Below are 9,520 nucleotides of genomic sequence, written 5' to 3'. Positions count from 1 at the left end.
TCCTCTTGTGCTCTCTTACAGAACCTCAGTGTTCCCTAAGCTTTCTGTCACCCTTTCCCCCTCCCTTACAGAATCTCGATGTCCCCTAAAGGTAGTTCTTCCTCTCCCTTTCCCTTAGAGAACCTCAGTGTTTTTTTGTCCACGAGTCTTCCTGTCTGCCTCATTTGACAGGACCTCGGTGTCACCTAACCACTGAGTCTTCTTCTGCACCCTTCTTAGAGAGCCTCAGTGTCCCTTAATCACTGAATCATCCTCTCCTCCTCTCTTACAGAAAACCGGAGTACCCTAACCGCTGACTTCCTCTCCTCTACCGTAACAGAAGCTAGGTGGCCCCTAAACGGTGCGCTTTCTCTCCATCTCCCTTACAGATATTTGGTGTCCTCTACGCGCTCAATCTTCCTCTCCTTCTACCTTGACGAAGCCCCTCTATCCTCTAAGTGGTTTGTTTTTCTCTCTGCCTCCCTTACATGACCAAGGTGTCTCCCAAGTGCTGAGTTTTCCTCTCATCCTCCCTTTCAGAACCTCGGTGTTCCCTAAGCGCTCAGTCTTCCTCTCCTTCTCCCTTACAGACCCTTGCTTTCCCTAAGCGATGAGTCTTTGTCTCCTCCTCCTTTACAGAACCTCGGTGTCCCCTAAGTGCTTGTTTTTCCTCTCCTCCTTCCTTGAAAAAAACTGTGTGTCCACTAAACGCTGGGTCTTTCTCTCATCCTTCCTTACAGGTCCTCAGTGTTGCTTTAGCTTTCAGCCTTTGTCTCCTCCTCTCTGACAGAACCTACGTGTTCCCTAAACAGTGGGTCTTCTTCTCCTCCCTGTTTGACAGAACCTCTGTGTCCCCTAAGCATTGAGTCTTCCTCTCCTCCTCCCATGATAGAACCTCAGTGTCAATAAGAGCTCAGTCTTCCTCTCCACCTCCCTTAAGAGAACCCCAGTGTTTTCTAAGTGCTCAGTCTTCCTATCCCGCTACTTTGGCAGAGCCTCGGTGGCTGCTAATCTTTGAGTTTTCTACTCCTCATCCCCTACAGATGCTCGCTGTAACCCTAAGCACTGATCTGACTCTCCTTCTCCCTTACAGATCCTCGGTGTTCACTAAGCGCTGAGTTTTCCTCTCTGCCTACCTTGACAGAATCTCAGAGTAATCTAAGCGCTGAATCCTCCTCTCCTCCTACCTTGACAGAAAATCGGTGTTAGCTAAGCAGCCTGTCTTCCTCTCCTCCTGCCTCACAGAACCTCAGAGTCCACTAAGTGCTGAGTCTTCTTCTCTTCCTCCCTTATGGAGCCTCAGTCTGCCCTAAGCATTGAGTCTTCCTCTCCTCCTTCCTTACAGAACCTTAGCGTCCCCTAAGCTGTGGTTCTTCCTGTCCTCCTTCCTTGACAAATACTCGGTGTCCCCTAAGTGCTGAGTTTTTCTCTCCCCCTCCCTTAAAAAACCTCGGTCTTTCCTTAAAGCTGAGTCTTCCTCTCCTCCTCCTGTGAGAGAACTTCTGTGTCCCCTGAGCAATGAGTCTTTTTCTCCTCCTCTCTTACGAACCTCAGTGTCTCCTAAGGTCTGTGACTTTGTCTCGGTCTTCCTTGTAAAACTTTGGGCTCCCCTATGCTCTGAGCTCTCCTCTCCACCTCCTTTCCAGAACTTCAGTGTGCCCTAAGCTCTGAGTCTTCTTCTCCAACTCCCTTACAGAATCTCAGTGTTTCCTAAATGCTGAGTCTTCTCCTCCTTTCCTGTACAGAACCTCAGTGTCCCCTAAGCGGTGAGCCTTCCTGTAATCCTCCCTTACAGAACCTTGCTGTCCCTGAAGCACTGAGTCTCATTCACCTCCCTTAAAAAACTACCGTGTACCCTAAGCACTGTGTCTCCCTCTCCTCCTCCCTTAGAGAAGCATGCTGTCCACTAAGCTATTAGTCTTCCTCTCCTCTTCCCTTAGAAAACATCAGGAGGGTGGGACCAAGATGGCTGACCAGGTAGAGGCTACCTCGGATCCCTCTTGCAACAAAGACTTGGAAAAACAAGTGAACCGATCACATACATGACAATCTATGAACTCCGACCATCAAACACAGATCTAAAGAGTTAACCTGAGTGACAGAGACTGAGAACGAACAACCACAGAGAAGAAGTGACTGTTTTTGGAGCCTGGAGCCAGCGTCCCAGGAAGGAAACCTTGGTGCCGGCCTTTGGACCAGGCACAGGGGAGCTGAGGACAGCATCCTGAGATAGCGCAAACAGGGGATGCAGCCCTAACCCCAGAAGTGACCTTGGGGGAAGCCCAGCCAGTGCATGCAGGCAGCGCACCGAAGTGGCTGACAGGAGGAGAAGTCACTGGGGGGCAGTGACTGGTTTTGGAGCCTGGAGTGTGGCATCCCAACCGGGGAACCTTGGCGCTGGGCTTTGGACTGGGAGCAGAGGAACTGACCACGGCTTCTGAGACAGCGCAAGCACGGGACCCGGGCCTGACCCTCGGAGACAATCTCTATCCAGCCAGTGCACTCAGTCAACATGCCCCTCGGGAATCTCAGATAAAACAGCCAACTCAAGCAAGATAAGTAACTTTGGCTATATTCTGGTCTGCTACTCTCTCCTATTTATCTGAACCCTCCACTCCCCTTCTCAGGTGGCTTCATTAACATTGGAATTTCCTGAACCAGAGAGTGAAATGCACTGTGGTTTTTCTTTCTTTCCTTCTTTGGTCTTTTCCTAACCTATTCTCCTGGCCTGAGAGAAGCAGCTACAAAAAACTCAGGGACAAAAAATCCTTCCCTAATGGGAGTAAAAACACAGAACAAGCTCCAGCCAAGCATATGTGATCCACAGTCTTGGGCATTCATCCCTACAGGGGACAAGGTGGCATTTCTGATAGGTATCTGACTGTAATTGTTTAGTAGATTACGGGAAAGACAAGTTTCCCAGGTCTGATATCTCTGCGTATTCAACAGAGCCCTCACTGACCCACAACAGGGAACTGAGAGCTGAAGCTCCCCCCAGACCACCTAGCCTCCTGCCTTAGGGGTCTAAGGAGTGTGACAACTACCAGACTGTAGAGGTACTTGCATTGGGGGATTAAGGTACAGCTGCAGACCCCACCCACCAAAGTGCTTTAGGAATAGAGACACAGCTACCTCACTGGCACTTGGGGTAAGCCTGTCAGCATCCTGCCCCTGCCTGGAGTGTGAACCCCTGCTGCTACTAGAATCTAGTGCACATAACTATCACCACTACTTCTCTAGGTGGATAGGTGACAGTCTGCACCACACACTTGATGATCCAAAATCAGATTCTACTCAAGAATAGTGAATGGACTCTTAGGCTTATATATCTGGTAACAGCCCAAACCATCCGGTAACAGGACATAAGTGAGTCAAGGGCTACAACAATCAAGACAGCACAATCTAGTAGCCCATCTACCTATATTGAAAGAAAACAGAACAAGATAAGACTCAGTGAGCAAATACAGAATAAATCACAACAATATCTTAGTGATGGCTCAGAGACAGCAGTTGATATCAAACCACATAAAGAAGCAGACCATGGTTCCTTCTACAGCTCCCTAAACTAAAGAATCAAAATCTTTCCCAAACGAAGATACAATCCTGGAATTGCCAGATGCAGAATATAAAAAACTAATTTACAGAATGCTTCAAGACATCAGGGATGACCTCAGAAATGAAATAAGGCAATCTACAGAAAAAGCCTAGGAAGACACTGATAAAGCAGTTGAAGAATTCAAAAAGATTGTTCAAGAACATAGTGGAAAAATTAATAAGTTACAAGAATCCACAGAGGGACAACATTCAGAAATCCAGAAGACTGACATAAAATTACAGAATTAGACAACACAATAGGAAGTCAGAGAAGCAGACTCGAGCAATTGGAATGCAGGGTGGGAGACCTGGAGGACCAGGGAATTGACACCAATATAGCTGGAAAAAAAATGAGATAAAAGAATTAAAAAAAAAATGAAGAAACCCTAAGAATCATGTGGGACTCTATCGAGAAGAATAATTTTTGTGTGATGGGAGTCCCAGAACAGGGAGGGAGAACAGAAAACACAGAGAGAATAGTTGAAAATCTGTTGGCAGAAAACTTCCCTGACGTCATGAAAGACGAAAGGGTATCTATCCAAAATGCTCATCCAACCCCATTTAAGATTGATCCAAAAAGAGAATCACCAAGACATATTATCATCAAACTTCCAAAACCAAAGATAAAGAGAAAATTTTAAAAGCAGCCAGGGAGAAAAGAAAGGTCTCCTACAAAGGAGAATCAATAAGAATAAGTTCAGACTACTCAGCAGAAACCATGCAGTCAAGCAGGCAATGGGATGACATGTATAGAACACTGAAGGAGAAAAACTGCCAGCCAAGGATCGTATATCCAGCAAAATTCTCTCTCAAATATGTAGGCAAAATTAAAACATTTACAGATAAACACAAGCTTAGAAAATTTACAACAACCAAACCAAAGCTACAAGAAATACTAAAGGAAATTGGTAAGAATATCAATAATATCAGATACCAACACAACCGAAGGCCACAGAACAGAACATCCTGATATCTACTCAAATAGGGAAATCATAAAAACAAATTAAGATTAATTTTAAAAAGAAAAAAAAACGCTCAAAACAGGGAATCATTGAAGTCAATATGTAAAAGATCACAATAATCAAAAAGAGGGACTAAATACAGGTGGCATAGAACTGCCATATGGCAGGGAAAAGAAGGCAATATAGGCAATACAAGTTAGGTTTTTACTTAGAAAATTAGGGGTAAATATTAAGGTAACCACAAAGAGGTATAACAACTCCATAACTCAAAATGAAAACCAAGAAAAACAAAGCGACTCAGCAAACATAAAGTCAAATACTATGAAGATGAGGAACACACAATTTACAAAGAAAAATGTCTCAGCACAAAAAAGTAAGTGGAAAATGAAATTGTCAACAACACACATAAAAAGGCATCGAAATGACAGCACTAAACACATACTTAGCTATAATTATGCTGAATATAAATGGACTGAATGCACCAATAAAGAGACAGAGAGTCTCAGACTGGATAAAGAAACACGATCCATCTATATGCGGCTACAAGAGACACTCCTTAGACTTAGAGACACATACTAAAACTCAAAGGATGGAAAAAATATGTCAAGCAAACAATAAGCAAAAAAGAGCAGGAGTAGCAATATTAACTTCTCACAAAATAGACTTTAAAGTTAAATCCACCACAAAGGATAAAGAAGGACACTACATAATGATTAAAGGGACAATTGATCAGGAAGATATAACCATATTAAATATTTATGCACCAAATGTCAGGGCTGCAAGATACATAAAAGAAACTTGAACAGAACTGAAAAGTGAGATAGACACCTTCACAATTATAGTAGGAGGCTTCAACACACCACTTTCAGAGATGGACAGGACATCCAGTAAGAAGCTCAGTAGAGACACAGAAGACCTGATGGCTACAATCAACCAACTTAACCTCACTGACATATACAGAACACTCCACCCAACTGCTGCAAAATATACATTTTTTTCTAGCACACAAGGAACATTCTCTAGAATAGACCACATATTATGTCACAAAACAAACTTTGCAGAATCCAAAACATCAAAATACTACAAAGCATCTTCTCAGACCATGAGGCCATAAAAGTGGAAATCAATAACAGAAAAATTAGGGAAAAGAAATCAAATACCTGGAAACTGAACAATACCCTGCTGAAAAAAGACTGGGTTATAGAAGACATTAACGATGGAATAAAGAAATTCATAAAATGCAAAGAGAATGAAAACACTTCCTATCAAAACCTCTGGGGCAGAGCAAAAGCAGTGCTCAGAGGACAATTTATATCGATAAATGCACACATACAAAAAGAAGAAAGAGCCAAAATCAGAGAAATGTCCCTACTACTTGAACAAATAGAAAGTGAGCAACAAAAGAATCCATCAGGCACCAGAAGAAAACAAATCATAAAAATTAGAGCTGAACTAAATGAATTAGAGAAGAGAAAAACAATGGAAAGAATTAACAAAGCCAAAAGCTGGTTCTTTGAAAAAATTAACAAAATTGATAAACCATTGGCCAGACTGACTAAAGAAATACAGGAAAGGAAACAAATAACCCAAATAAGAAACAAGATGGGCCACATCACAACAGACCCAACTGAAATTAAAAGAATCATATCAGATTATTATGAAAAATTATACTGGAACAAATTTGCAAACCTAGAAGAAATGGATGAATTCCTAGAAAAACACTACCTACCTAAACTAACACAATCAAAAGTAGAACAACTAAATAGACCCACAACAAAAAAAAAGGAGATTGAAATGATAATCAAAAAACTCCCAACAAAAAAATGCCCTGGCCTGGACGGCTTTACTGCAGAGTTCTACCAAACTTTCAGAGAAGAGTTAACACCACTACTACTAAAGGTATTTCAAAGCATAGAAAATGATGGAATACTACCTAACTCATTATATGAAGCCACCATATCCCTGATACCAAAACCAGGTAAAGACACCACAAAAAAAAAAAAAAAGAAAAGAAAATTACAGACCTATATCCCCCATGAACATAGATGCAAAAATCCCCAACAAAATTCCAGCCAGTAGAATTCAACAACATATCAAAAAAATAATCCACCACGACCAAGTGGGATTTATACCAGGCATGGAAGGCTGGTTTAATATTAGAAAAACCATTAATGTAATCCACCATATAAACAAAACAAAAGACAAAAACCACATGATCTTATCCATTGATGCAGAAAAGGCATTTGACAAAGTCCAACACCCATTTATGATAAAAACTCTCAGCAAAATAGGAATTGAAGGAAAATTCCTCAGCATAAGAAAGGGAATCTATACAAAGCCAACAGCCAATATCACTCTAAATGGAGAGAGCCTGAAAGCATTTCCCTTGAGAACAGGAACCAGACGAGGATGTCCTTTATCACCGCTCTTATTCAACATTGTGCTAGAGGTCCTGGCCAGAGCAATTAGGCTAGACAAAGAAATAAAGGGCATCCAGACTGGCAAGGAAGAAGTACAATTATCTCTATTTGCAGAGGACATGATCTTATACACAGAAAACCCTAAGGAATCCTCTAGAAAACTACTGAAACTAATAGAAGAGTTTGGCAGAGTCTCAGGTTATAAGACAAACATACAAATATCACTTGGATTCCTCTATATGAACAAAAAGAACATCGAAGAGGAAATCACCAAGTCAATAGCATTCACAGTAGCCCTCAAGAAGATAAAATACTTAGGAATAAATCTTACCAAAGATGTAAAAGATCTATAGAAAGAAAAGTACAAAGTACTCCTGCAAGAAACTAAAAAGGACCTACTTAAGTGGAAAAACATACCTTGCCATGGATAGGAAGACTTAACATAGTAAAAATGTCTATTTTACCAAAAGCCATCTATACATACAATGACTTCCGATCCAAATTCCAATGACATATTTTAATGTGATGGAGAAACAAATTACCAACTTCATATGGAAGGGAAAGAAGCCCTGGATAAGTAAAGCATTACTGCAAAAGAAGAAAAAAATGGGAGGCCTCACTCTACCTGATTTTAGAACCTATAATACAGCCACAGTAGTCAAAACAGCCTGGTACTGGTACAACAGGCACATAGACCAACGGAATAGAATTGAGAACCCAGATATAAATCCATCTACATATGAGCAGCTGATATTTCACAGAGGCACAGTGTCAGTTAATTGGGGAAAAGATAGTCTTTTTAACAAATGGTGCTGGAATAACCGGATATCCATTTGCAAAAAAATGAAACAGGATCCAAACCTCACACCATGCACAAAAACTAACTCGAAGTGGATCAAAGATCTAAACATAAAGACTAAAACGATAAAGACCATGGAAGAAAAAATAGGGACAATGTTAGGAGCCCTAATACAAGGCATAAACAGAATACAAAACATTACCAAAAATGACGAAGAGAAACCAGATAACTGGGAGCTCCTAAAAATCAAACACCTATGCTCATCTGAAGACTTCACCAAAAGAGTAAAAAGACCACCTACAGACTGGGAAAGAATTTTCACCTATGACATTTCCGACCAGTGCCCGATCTCTAAAATCTATATGATTCTGTTAAAACTCAACCACAAAAAGACAAACAACCCAATCAAGAAGTGGGCAAAGGACATGAACACACACTTCACTAAAGAAGATATTCAGGCAGCTAACAGATACATGAGAATATGCTCTCTATCATTAGCCATTAGAGAAATGCAAATTAAAACTACGATGAGATTCCATCTCACTCCCACATGGCTGGAATTAATCAAAAAAACACAAAATAATATATGTTGGAGAGGCTGCGGAGAGATTGGAACTCTGTACACTGCTGGTGGGAATGTCAAATGGTACAACCACTTTGGAAATCTATCTGGTGTTTTCTTAAACAGTTAAAAATAGAACTAGTATACAACCCAGAAATCCCACTCCTTGGAATATACACTAGAGAAATAAGAGCCTTCACATGAACAGATATATGCACACCCATGTTTATTGCAGCTCTGTTTACAATAGCAAAAAGCTGGAAGCAACCAAGGTGTCCATCAACGGATGAATGGTTAAATAAATTGTGGTATATTCACACAATGGAATACTATGCATCGATAAAGAACAGTGACAAATCTGTGAAACATTTCATAACATGGAGGAACCTGGAAGGCATTATGCTGAGTGAAATTAGTCAGAAGCAAAAGGACAAATATTGTATAAGAACACTATTATAAGATCTTGAGAAATAGTATAAACTGAGAAGAACACATACTTTTGTGGTTACGAGGCGAGGGAAGAAGGGAGGGTGGGAGAGGGTTTTTTACTGATTAGTCAGTAGATAAGAACTACTTTAGGTGAAGGGAAGGACAATACTCAATACACAGAAGGTCAGCTGGACTGGACTGGATCAAAAGCTAAGAAGTTTCTGGGATAAACTGAATGCTTCAGAGGTCAGTGGAGCAAGGGTGGGGTTTTGGGGACTATGGCTTAAGGGGATTTCTAAGTCAATTGACAAAATAATTCTATTATGAAAACATTCTGCATCCCACTTTGAAATGCGGTGACTGGGGTCTTAAATGCTAACAAGCGGCCATCTAAGATGCATCAGTTGGTCTCAACCCACCTGGATCAAAGGAGAATGAAGAACACCAAGGTTACACGACAACTATGATCCCAAGAGACAGAAAGGGCCACATGAACCAGACACTTACATCATCCTGAGACCAGAAGAACTAGATGGTGCCCTGACAGGGAGCACAACAGAGAACTCCTGAGGGACCAGGAGATCAGTGGGATGCAGACTCCAAATTCTCATGAAAAGACCAGACTTAATGGTCTGACTGAGACTAGAGGAATCCTGGTGGTCATGGTCCCCAAACCTTCTGTTGGCCCAGGACAGGAACCATTCCCGAAGAGAACTCATCAGACATGGAAGGGACTGGACAATGAGTTGGAGCAAGATGCTGATGAAGAGTGAGC

This window comes from Loxodonta africana, chromosome Y (genome assembly GCF_030014295.1).
Source record: "Loxodonta africana isolate mLoxAfr1 chromosome Y, mLoxAfr1.hap2, whole genome shotgun sequence".
Classification (NCBI taxonomy): Eukaryota; Metazoa; Chordata; class Mammalia; order Proboscidea; family Elephantidae; genus Loxodonta; species Loxodonta africana.
Note: the sequence above shows the minus strand (reverse complement) of the source record.